This window comes from Falco punctatus, assembly GCF_963210335.1.
Source record: "Falco punctatus genome assembly, chromosome: 2".
NCBI classification, from domain to species: domain Eukaryota; kingdom Metazoa; phylum Chordata; class Aves; order Falconiformes; family Falconidae; genus Falco; species Falco punctatus.
The window spans coordinates 84,383,410-84,395,853 of NC_137581.1; the positions used below are offsets into that span (position 1 = coordinate 84,383,410).

General features: G+C 36.6%; 1 protein-coding gene across 1 annotated transcript in view; it reads left to right on the forward strand.

The window, feature by feature from the left end:
- CFAP47 (cilia and flagella associated protein 47) overlaps window positions 1-12,444 on the forward strand; it is a 374,253-nt gene that overhangs the window by 303,905 nt on the left and 57,904 nt on the right. The gene's annotated exons all lie outside the window — the stretch shown is intronic.

Sequence of the window (12,444 nt, forward strand, 5' to 3'; positions counted from 1 at the left end):
CTCTAAATGAGGACTACAGAGTTGATTTTAAAATTGTTCACACACAACAGGAAGCAATGGACCATCCCCAACCAAGAACTGCTGATTGTCTTTATGGCTGGAGACTCATGACACATTTCGACTACCCCTCAGGAAACCAGGAAAATTTTAATAAATATCATATTAACCACAAGAGTTCCGGGGATAAAATATTATGAGACTTTAATGAAGTCTTAATAAAATTTAAATATGTTCTCTATCGATAACCAAGTCTGGCAGGTGAGTAGCTGTGTGCCACGTTAGCTGATCCAAGATCTTTGTAGTGGGGTTAAAATATTCCTGAAGATATATCTAGACTGATGTGTCCTTACATGGAATAATGACAGTAGCACAGATGTGCATAAATAGCATGTGAGACCACACTGACAATAAAAAATGATATTGTGTAGACATGAGAATTTTCAGAGTTTGAAAAATATGTTATTTTGTAGTTTGAGACCTATGGAGCTAAGACAAGTACAGTATGTATGGGTTCTGTCAGAAAACATTGCTTGTTATAAAAAAGAACAAGTCGGTGTGAATTACCACTTTGGCCATAAAAATCCAATATGTCTCTGAGAAGGCACTTGACAGCTCAACACAGTTTCTTGCTAAAGGATATTGCTGATAGTTTGGGGTTTTATTTACTTCCTTTAGGAGCAAAATAGTGTTCTGTGATAGTTTGATAATCTCTGGAGCAGGTTTTGCATGACAATGATAACAGAATGTAAGGTGTATTCTTTAAATTGTCATCCTGGACATATGATTGCTGGCCTCTGAAGCTGCTGCAGTTAAATCAGTGCTTACTCCTGAAACTATAATAAAATCCAACAGCAATGACACCCAGGCCATTATTTGACTTAATTTTCTCCTGAAACAAGGAAGTAATCCAAATAACTTACTAATAAATGTAGAAGAAATTACGGTTCTTTGACTTCTCTGAGGGATTTTCTTTTCCAATATAAAGTTTTATGGATTGACTCCTGAAACCTTCTTTTCAAAGTATGTGATTTTATTTTTTTCTTTTTTACTTGCATTGTGCCACAAGAAATACGTTGAACTCATAGCTAGCATTAGGAAGAGAAGACTGCTTAGATTAAGTACAAAGTTATCTATTGCTGTTGTTGTTAACACATCATATGCTATTTGTGTGGAAAGTCCATAATACATCTAAAACCAAATAAACAAACAGAACTGTTTTGCAGCTGGTATTAACTTTATATGTGTAGCATATAAACCACAGTAGAACAAAGGCTTTTAAAAGTTTATTTTGCTGAGAGAAATAAACTACTCAAAATTGTGAAACAGAACTTCTGGAGAGAGAAGTAACTTGAAGGCAATAGAAGTCTCAAGTCTTGAGGATATTCTCTGAAGATATCAGTTCCTAGCCAAAAGCCAAATACTTCAGTTACATTGCAGCAATATTCTGGGTAACCTTTGAATATTTTACCTATAAGGATAAGGACAAAGAAATTAGATCTGCAAAGCTGTGAGTAGGAGAAATGTTTTGGTTAAGGGGACAGCTTTTAGAATAGTTCATGTAAAGACTGAACACCCAGGTCTAAAAAACCTTGTTCTGCCTAGGGATTTTGAGTGAAATGCAAGTAATCTAGAATTTTCTTCTGTATTTTATTTGCTTTTCTGGTTTATGTATAAGAGCTTGATCTTATATTGTCATTTAAGCCAAATTTCCTGTATTTTCAGGTTGACTAATAGATGTAGCTAATTTCTTCAGAATGTTTGACCGTAGAGATTATCTGCTAAGGCGTTTCAGGGGTTAACATTGAGGCTGGCATTGCCATATGTTGAGCTTTAGGATGTTGCACACAAAAGACAGTGGGCAAAAGGGTACATAATTAGAGCAAAAAAATTCTTGTCTGTCTCATTTGATAGGCTAATATATATATTTTTTTTAGTCTGGTTACAATACTACTACCATTCAGAGTCAACAATAATAAAGAAAAGTTTCTGTTATTTTGTATACGCAGAAAAACTTTCCTATTATCTACTTTTTTTTTTTTTTTTTTTTCTGGTGCAGTGCTCATCCTTCTGGTGTCCCTCTGGGTCTTAAGCTTGACAGCATCAGTCCTCCCCAGGTGCAGAGGTCGGATGGGGATGTCAGAGATCTGTCAATGCCCCACCTTCTTCGCTTGGAGGGCTAGTAAAGTGTTCATTCCTCAACAGTTTGGGGATATGGCTGGATTTATTTTTATGAATTATCTTAACTCAGTCTGCATAAATGAACTTTCTCTTTAGTGGTTCTCAATTATTCCATTTTCTATTCTTTGCTTTATCTAAACTGATTTAACAAGATTGCATTCCTGTAGTGACCATTGTGATTTGTGTTTACGGTTTTGGGTGTCTGATACCATCCTGTGTTTGGACTCTTGCAAACTGTTTTTTATTCTAGTATCATAGATAATTCAGGCTGCACAGTTTTTTACTCATATCTCTCTAAAATCAAAATATCCTAAACCAAACCTGACTGCTAAACAATTGCTATCATAAATAAAAGAAGCTAATAACAACTTATACTAAGACAAATGTCAATCAAATCCTGAGGCCCTGCTTTGTAAGACCACTAAAAAGTCTTTTAATAGTAATGGAAAGAAACCATATTTACTGGGCTACAGAAGTGTTCCCTCTAGTAGAAACAATAGTCCTACAACGGGAACTATTTAGCTATGAAATACACGTAGTATACTGTGGATTCTGTCACTTAAGAGATCTACTATGACACATAGATTTATCACACAAGTCGAATTAATGGGCAAACGTTACTTTTGAAGAGGGATTCTTCTTACCAGCTTTGTTTGTTTTCTTGAGAATGAAGAAACCCAAGAAACAGTGTAGAGCTCAATTCTGCCTTGCTGCAGAAACCTGTAAACCCCAAATGAAGAAGACTATGAATATCAAGATTATAAAAATGCATAACTCAGGAAATACATATATATGACCCACAGCAGAGACTAATAGCTAAACTGGTTGTTTCAAAAGTTTATAAACTGTTTCAAAGCAAACACTTGGGAAAAGGCAAAAGTGCTGAGTAATCATTCTATCCCATTCACTTACAGGAGTCAGTTGGAGATATATACACACGTTTCCAGTTACTGTCCGCTGTATGGAGTCTGATATGTCTCCTGGAAAATTGTCATGAGCGGTACAATTTTTGGTTGAATACAAAAAGTAGAAGGATATAACCGCACCGGTGTCATTACTGATTTCACAACACTTTGCAGATTTTGATTAAAATCTGCCATAGCTTCAGAACTTGACTGTGGTTTCAGAGATCAGACTAAGAGATACATATATCCAAGAAGAGTTTAAAATTAAAGTAAAAATATACCTGTCAAAAATAATCAGATATTTGACATATATCAAAAATTCAATTATGCCTTAACTGAAGCAATTACAATTTCCTTTCAACCATGGACTCAAGACATTTCTGTGTGTGTTTGGATCTAGAAAAAGACTAAGAAAAGGGGAAGCTGTCATAGTCTTATTTACTTGCCAGTACTTTATCTTAGGGTAGTGTGAACTTTCTTTTAGAAAGAAAGGATAAAGTTTGGTGTGTTTTTTGTTTTTTGTTTTTTTTTTTTTTTTTTGTGGCTGGGCACTAAAAAGAAAGTCATACTTGTTTACAAAGCATATAGTGTTTCTTGTGTGGCTCTTGCATTTTCAAAACATTTGTGTGGTTATTTTATAGTTTTCATTAAGATTTTAGTCAGGTTATTAAGTGTTAGTAGACTATTTTGTTATAAACACAATACAGTTAATTTGCTGTAGTAGAGGGGGAGAAAGGTCAGCCATAGTTTTCCCATTGCCACAGCAGGTCAGAACATGTAAGATCCTGTTTGCAAAAAATACAGCTATCTATCCCTCCACTTAGCAATCTGTCTCCATCCACACTGTGTTTCTGATCTTTTTCTATGACATTATTTATCAATTAATCTCTCTTGAAAATGTCAGAATTTTATTTAAATGTGTGCAGAAATAAAATGAAAACTTAGTTAAGGAAGGATCAATTGACCTAATTAACTGAGTTTTTACTTGTCTATTTTTGTGTCACAAATAGAATCATTCAGAGAAAAGTGGTATTGATAGATCTTTTACAGTACTGATGTAGAAAGGATTTTGCACTTTTTCCTTTGAATTTGCAGTATGCCTCCTGCTTTCTGTGACTTTGGTTCTAGGACATTACTGTGATGCAGACCTTTAGATTTTGGACGCCTGGATGATCTCACAAAGTTTTATCAACATAAAGTTGTCATCAGGGAAATAAGGATGACACACAATTTTCAAATGTATAATATGGTCAAAGGAAGATGGGCTAGATCTGCTGTTTATCAGATAATTAGGTGGAAAAAATAGATTTGGGAGGAAAAAGCCGGGGAAACTGCCAGTCCACCATTAAGTTTCAGAAAAAGTTTTGGAACATAGGATAATTAGAAAACTTTTAGTACTCTCATTCCTGATTCTTCTTCTTCACTTCTTACTCTTATCTATTTGGCATTCCACCCACCAAATACCTTTCATATAATGCTGTCTGACCTCCACTCATTCTGCTCTCTGCCATAGTATCATTTTGCAAGTTACTGTCTATGCCTGTTAGCTTTTTGCTGGTCCCTCAGATGTTTTTTTTTTATTTGTTTTTCCAATCCTATTGCTCACTACTCCCTGTCTTTACAATAATTTTCCTTCTCTAATGTGTGTCTGATGTGCTGCTCTGTACTGCTGTTCAACCTTGCTTTCTTACCGTTCTAATCTCCTAACATTCAGATGTGTCTTTCCTAATATGCTGGCCGACTGGATTTCTGTAATGTGAACCCAAAGTCCATCACCACATTGCCTCTGAAGGCAAATTGCAAAGATATATCCATGCTGACAAGACAAATACATAAGATAACAGCAGAGATGGAAAATATATTTGAATATGGCACATATATGAATGTCAGGGATTATTTTTTTTTAACTTAACCCCTACCCAAAGTCAAAGTTGCCAGGTACCAGAGTTTTGGAGATAAGAGGGATGTTCTGTGATAAACTGGTTTAGGAGGTTGTGTAATTTCTGTATCACTGCAGCACATTCTTACACCAAATTTGATAATCAGATATGATATAGAAGTGATGGCGGCTTTGTTCTGAGATATAGTAAGTGCTAATTTTATACTGGAGGTTAAGAAAATATTGTCTATTTATCCTCAATGAGACAGTGAGATCTTCATGATCTCTGTTACATGTATTTTTTACAGTTTTCTCAGAGTTAAAGATCTTAAGCATAACTTTTCTTGTTTTGGTTATCACCAAAGAAGAGAATTACTGTGCTGGGAAACATTTTTTCCCTCAGTGTGCTTAACCCTTGTAAGATTAGCTGTTACTGCACTTTAATGATAAATAAATATAAGTTATTTCTGTCAAAATAATGGTTTTGATTTTGGCTGCAATTGCACTATAATCTATTAGAGAAAGATAATTTTACAAATGAAAAGGAAACTTTATGGTTTCCCTTTTAGACACACTTCATTTAAAAACAAAATAAATTGCATTAAATGAAACAACATATTTAATTACTAAGCCCTGTTCTTAAACCATTTATTTTAATCTAAATAGCAAATGTTTATCTTGTATCCATTATTTTGTACCAAAGAAATTCTTCTGAATGAAATCTCTTAATGAAATAAGCCAGAAAGAATCTGCCAGAAGTATACAAAATTGTATTAACACAAGATTCATAAAATGGCAAACAAATCATATAAACATGCTGTATCTAATAAATTGTGTTGTGTGCTTATGATAGTGATGATGTGAAGCCTTTCAGTTAGATTCAAACATTTATTCCTTTATTTGTGCCATTTATTTCTTAAGACAACTTCTCAAGTTTTAACCAGTCATTTGTAAAATTATTTATTAGCATCTGAGCTGCATATTCATGACTTTAACTTTTTCAACTAAGGAACTCAGCAACTCAGAAAGGATCTTATTAATGTGTATAAATATCTGAAGGGAGGGTGCAAAAAGGATGGAGCCAGGCTCTTTTCAGTGATGCTCAGTGACAGGGAACACAGGAACTTCAGTCTGAGCATAATGAATACTTTTTTTTTACTGTGAGAGTGACCAGGCACTGGAACAAGTTGCCCAGAGGATTTGGGGAGCCTCCATGTTTGGAGATATTGGAAAGCCTTCCTGGACATGGTCCTTGGCAACCAGCTCTAGGTGATGCTGCCTGAGCAGGGGAGTTGGACCACGTTGGCCAGAGGTCCTTTCCAACTTCAATCATTCTGTGATTATGTGAAGCTTTGAGAGGCAGGGGAAAGGATAGCTCTAACTTTTGGTGGAAGAATCCGTAATTTGGGAAGCAGATTCCTGGAAATAAAATCATTGTGGACCATCTATGAAAAGAATCTCTCTTGCATTCCACCTACCTAAATAAACTGTACTGGGGGAAGGAAAATAGTGATGTCAACATTAAAAAGCAGGATGAAATGAATTTAACCTTTAGCATTTCACATCCTTATTGTATTAGCTCTCTTACTTACTGTATTGTATATAATGTCAACTAACTTGAAGTGTATTACATTTAATTTTCTTTGTCCCAGAGAAGATGCAAATAGGAATTTTAGCATGACATATATGCTCTGAGAAATCATAACTTAGATTAAATTATACTTTGTTTATAGATTTTGCTGTTCATGTCTGAAAGGATAGGAAAGACTAGGCAATCAATTATCTTCCTGGTTAATTTCAAATATATATAAAAAAAAAATCAGAACTTCACTGATATAGAGCTCAAGACACACAACTAACTGAAATTTTAGTAATACATATGCCCTTCAGACATTCGTCTTGAGATGTTAAAGTTTGTTTCATACTTTCCTCAGAGATGTAAGCCATTCATCTTCAAATACTTTTTTTCTATAAATACCATAGAAACGTAGAACAGCTCAGGTTGGAAGAGACCTCAAAAGATCACCTGGTCCAATCTTCTATGGAAAAGGAAGCCTAGATAACATTATCTAGCGCTCTGTACAGTTCCGTCCTGAAAACCTCCAATGAGAGGGTTTCCACCGTATCCCTAGGGAGATTGTTCCTGTTATTGATTGTTCTCACTGTAAACAAATTCTTTCTTCGGTCAAAATGAAACCTCTCCCAGTGCAACTTGTACCCATTGCTCCCTGTCCCCTCCATGTGGCTCCTTGTTCAGAGAACCTCCATTCTCTTTGTAGATGCCCTTTAAGTACTAGAAAACTCTGATAAGGTCCCCCTGAGCCTTCTTATCTCCAGGGTGAAAATATCTAAATCTTTATTCATTCCTCATAAGGCAGGTTCTCCAGCCCTTTGATCATCTTTGTGGCCCTCCTTTGGATACTTTCCAGTCTGTCTGTATCTCTTCTGAATTGTGTGAACCAGAACTGGACACTCCAAGTGTGGCCTGACAAGTTCTGAGTGGGAAGACCACACCTCTATCTCTGCTGGTAGTGCCCTGTGGGTGCAGCCCAGGATCTGATTTGCCTTCGCTGGTGCAGCAGCACACTGCTGACTCACGTTCAGCTTGTTGCCCACCTGGACCCCCAGGTCCCTTTCAGCAAGGCTGCTCCCCAGCCACATCAGATACACAAAGTGCCTGTCTGGGCTCTTTGGTAACACCATCCCAGGTGCAGGGCCACGTGCTTGTCTTTGTTGGCCCGCTCTTCCAGCCTCTTCAGGTCTCTCTGTAATTTGTCTCCCCCGACTGTCCACCTCACAAGTTCACTGTCATTGTGAAACTTGATGAGAACCTCTGCCTTATCAGCATTATTTGTAACTAGTTTCTCTGCCCTGTTGAGCAGTGGGACTGTCTTCCTTGTGCTTCTGATTATTACCCACATATCAGAAGAACCTTTTCTTGTTTGTTCTTGATATTTTTGGCCGATTTTGGTTCTAGCTAAGTATCAGCCTCCCTAACTGCATTTCTGCATGCACTAACAAGGTTCTTGTAGTTCTTGCTGGTGTTTGTTGGCCTTTCCATACCTGGTGTGCTGCTTCTTTGCCTTTAAGTGTACCCAAAAGCTAATTGTTAAGCCAGGGTGATCTCTTGTTCTGCCTCCTTCATTTCCCTTTGAAGGAGGCGCGCTGTTCCTCATACCACCTGCTATTCACTGAGATGAGTGGATCTGGCTTCGCAAATAAGAATGTATTTTATATGTATTCTTAAAAACAGGAACAACACAAAGCATAGTGATCTATCATGATCACAGAACTGTAGAATCACAGGACTGTTCAGGTGATCATATTGTCCATCCAACCCCTCCCTTTCCTCCAGCAGGTTTTTCTAAAGCAGGTTGTCCAGGACCACCTCCAGTGCAGTTTTGTATATCTCCACAGATGGAGGCTCTTGGCTGTTGTGTGATGGCTGTCAATTCAGAAAATGTTATTCATATTCACTCATTGAGACTGACTAATTACAATACTGATGTAGTAAAGCTAACACAGACTGCTACATTCGCACAGTTCATCAATTAGAACCCACAACAAGGGATTATGATCATGTTTTACTGAAAAGGAATAAAAAAATTCAAGCAGCCTCATTGAAAACACTATAAAAAAAAAAAAAAAAAAAAAGAAAAAAAAGAAGAAAAAGATGCAAACGGAAATGAACCCACCCTAAATAACAGTTGAGGTAGAAATCCTTTTTGTTCTTTACTAAACTCTTGGAATTTAGCACTGAACCACTTTTGGAAGAGCTGCTATAAAAAAAAAAAAAAAAAAAAATCTTAGTCTTCATATGTGAGCCAGGTGTTTGTCCCTTCTAGCAGGTGAAAATAAGTGAATACCTATGCCTGACTTTTATTATGTATTTCAGATACTTACTGGATTGCTGGCAATATCTCACTCTATGCCTGATATCAGTCCTCCTTTTCTGGATGAGTTCCTTGAGGTAGAATTAGCAACCATTCCCCAGCAGCAGCTGCTGTCTGTGAATATTTTGGAGGTTACCCTTTCCAGATTAAGAATAATGGTAGAAGATAGACCTGATTATACTGGGTTGACATTTATATGGCCAGTGCTAATTTTAGCAGGGTTGTCTGCAGTTTTCAGTAAAATAATTCTATACTGATAATTTTAATGGAGAAACTATCAAGAAAATAACCCCACAACTAACCACAGAAGTGCCCACCGTTCAATGATTCCCCATCCGACTTCAAGAAGGCGTTGTGAGCTCTGCCTCGTCTCTCTTTTTCTATTCAAGGAATCTGAACAGAGTGCTATATTCTGGGCACAATCAATGGGAGGCAGTCTGAGATGCTACAGAGTTAAGTGTGATGCATCAGGAGATAATCCTTTCAACATCTAGAACATCTGCCATCAAAGCACCTTATTAATATGAAAACTAGCTTTAAGATAAGGTTAGGTGAGAGGATGATGATTCTTGTTAAAGACATTGCAGGATATTTTGCTCATTGCCATTACAATTTTGTCACTGTGGCACTGCCTGGGATGCTTGCTCTTAAACATTTTCCTAAGCTACTGTAGAGGCAACAAATGTGTTTTCACCTGTCTGTGTTCCTTCCAAATAACCTCACAGCTATGGGGATCCACTGTTTCTGTAATTTTATCTTTCATAGTGCTATTCTTTCTAGAACTGACACAGAAATTACACAGAGCTCAATCACAGTGCAGTGCCCCACAGAAGTGAAGCAGGGAATTTGAAATACACTCATTTTCATTTAATTATCTTATTCAGTTCTGCGTTCTAGGCTCAAGTGTCAAAGGATGCAGTGCCCAAGGAATCTTTTACAGAATTAATGTTCTCCGTTGTCCTTTTGAGAGGCTTGAGGCAAGGCTTAAAAACAGGTTACCTAAAAAAGAAACGAGGGAGGACTGGGATCTCTGCATGCTTCTCTGTGAGGCAGTTGACTCTAATTACAGCCCTTTGTCTGAATCAGATAGCTTGTTTTTTAAAGGGTCAGCTGAGCTTTCTCTGCTAACTGTCCCCATTTCCTAATGGCCTGTAAGACAGTGAAAGAGAAGTAAGGTATTATCAAAATCTAGCCCAAAGCTTTTTACCAAATGTGATGCAGCTCTATTCTGAAAAATGCCTTGCTATGGATTTCTTATGAATAATTGTGGATACTCGTTGCAGTATAAATACTTACATGGAGGTAAGGGATCAGCTGTTGGTATGGGTTTGTGGTATCCCTAGCAGAGTACTTGAGGTCCACAGTCAAATAGGAGCATCTTGGTTGGTAATGCCGATTCACACTAATGTGGTGCACATAGATACTGTCGTGCCAGCGGTTGCTGGCCCACAGTCTCTAAATGGGAGGGAGAAAAAGAGAAGCTTGAAGCAGTGTGTGATTTTTGCAATTAGGCCTATTTCATCTATCTTATTAACTAGGCAAAATCATAAGGAAATAAATCTGTACTAGCAGTTAATGATCAGTTGGTTAGTTGAGAGCTGCAGGCAAGCCCAGTGATATAAAATTACTGTCATTATGAACAGCTTCTCCTAAGAAGATTTTTGTATTAAAAATGAGAATACATTCTGTTTCAATGGCAATACTATAAAATTTGTCTTTTCATGATATTTAATAACCAATTTTCTGCCAAATGACCCAGAATGCTTTCATATAGGTTCTGTATTAAAATTTATTTGAAAAACCAAGCCACGATGTCCTGTAACAGGCATAATTAAGCTACAATTCAAACAGTATATGCAGTGCATATATACTATAGCTAGGTTTTAATTTACAGTCTGTTCCATTTGTTGCATGTTAGAAGAGTGACAAATGAAACTTATGGATGTGCCACAATGGTATTATGAAGTGCTTACACACTGTTGTTGATTACACTGTTTTGGCAAGCATATATTTGATTTAAGGCAATCTAATTGCATATATATCCCGAAGAATACACTTCTAATTAAAAGATATTACAGACCTCTGCCTGAACGACACCAGGGTAGGCCCAAAGTGGGCAAGTCACAGTAGAGAGCTGCCTTTTCTTTCACAGAGGGAGAACAGTGCATCAGTGCTGTAACTGACCTCTGTTCCAGAGGGATGGATCCTAGTTCGGATGTTTTCAGAAGTATGGAAACAATGGTCAGCTTATTTATTTCAGATACGGGATTAAAAACTTAATTGCTAATTTTTAAAGGTGTTCAAAAAGCCCTTTGACCACATTATTGCCAACAATATTTGTATATATATATTGTATATCTTTTAAATCTTGGGTATGCACTTGATAGAAAATGCATCAAACGGGAAGATTAAGACTTAAAGAAGAATCTTAAATCTATATTAAAAGAAAAAGAAGAAGAAATATAGTTTGCTTTTCTCATCTATATACTAACATTTTCAATGGATTTTTAATGGGGATATTTTCAAGCTATTTCAAGGTACAAGACTTTTCAAGTAATTATTTCAAAGACAAATTTCTCATGTCTTGATGGACTTCTATAAATACACAAAAATGAAACAATTGTGAGTGCAAAGCAGTTGGTTAATATCTGTAACTGCTACATGATAAACCTCTTACATGCAGAAATCCACAAATATTTAGGTAAGAATTCTCTACTGTTTGTAGCATCCATAATAATGTGAGGCAGTGGTCTATATTTGAGGTCTTGAGGCATTGTTACTGAAAGGGGCAAAAATCCTGCAGAGTGGTTTGTCTTTAAATAATCCCAGCCTTCCTAATTTAAGGCTGATTTGCCAATCTTAATTTGGTTAATTTATTTTAATTTAAGAGTGTTTCCACCTAAAAGCTTTACAGCTACAGAACTACATTAACTCTAGTGGGGTTATGTACTATAGAAAATACCTAAATAATTCAGTACAATAAATTTTTTCATAAAGGTAACCAGTCTGGACAGGGAAATTTGCTAATTTAAATATGTTGTTATTCTACCCAAGCTACTTTGGATATCTTTATTCAAGGTTGCTGTTTGTGTTGAAGGAATAAATGATAGCAACAACAGATTGTGACGTAGCCATAGAAGTTGCAATGTCCGTAGGCTTTATAATTACATGCTAGCAGAGGTGATTTGATGCAGATGAGGAGTCCTGACTGTTCTGTGTTTTGAAGAGCTATCTTTCAAGCTCTTTACCACTCTGCTGTGACTTAATTAACCTTTTTTTTGATTCTGGGCATTTCTGTCTGTCATCATTTTACTTTGCCTCCCTACACGTCCACCTTCATTTCCAAACTTCCATGCATCCACCTCTTTTTTTATATTTTGTCCTTCCCGAGGTTATCAGAAGCAGCAATCAGGGAGAGTGCTGCTTGTCCCATGCATGCTAACTTTAGCAGATTGAGTCATTCTCAGGGAATGATACTCATAGATGGGTGTTAGCATGTGTACATTGTAGCAGGCATAAAAAATTATCATTAAAATGGATTCAAATCCTATTGTAGAAGTAGTTACTCATAAATAAGAGGTTTTTCTGC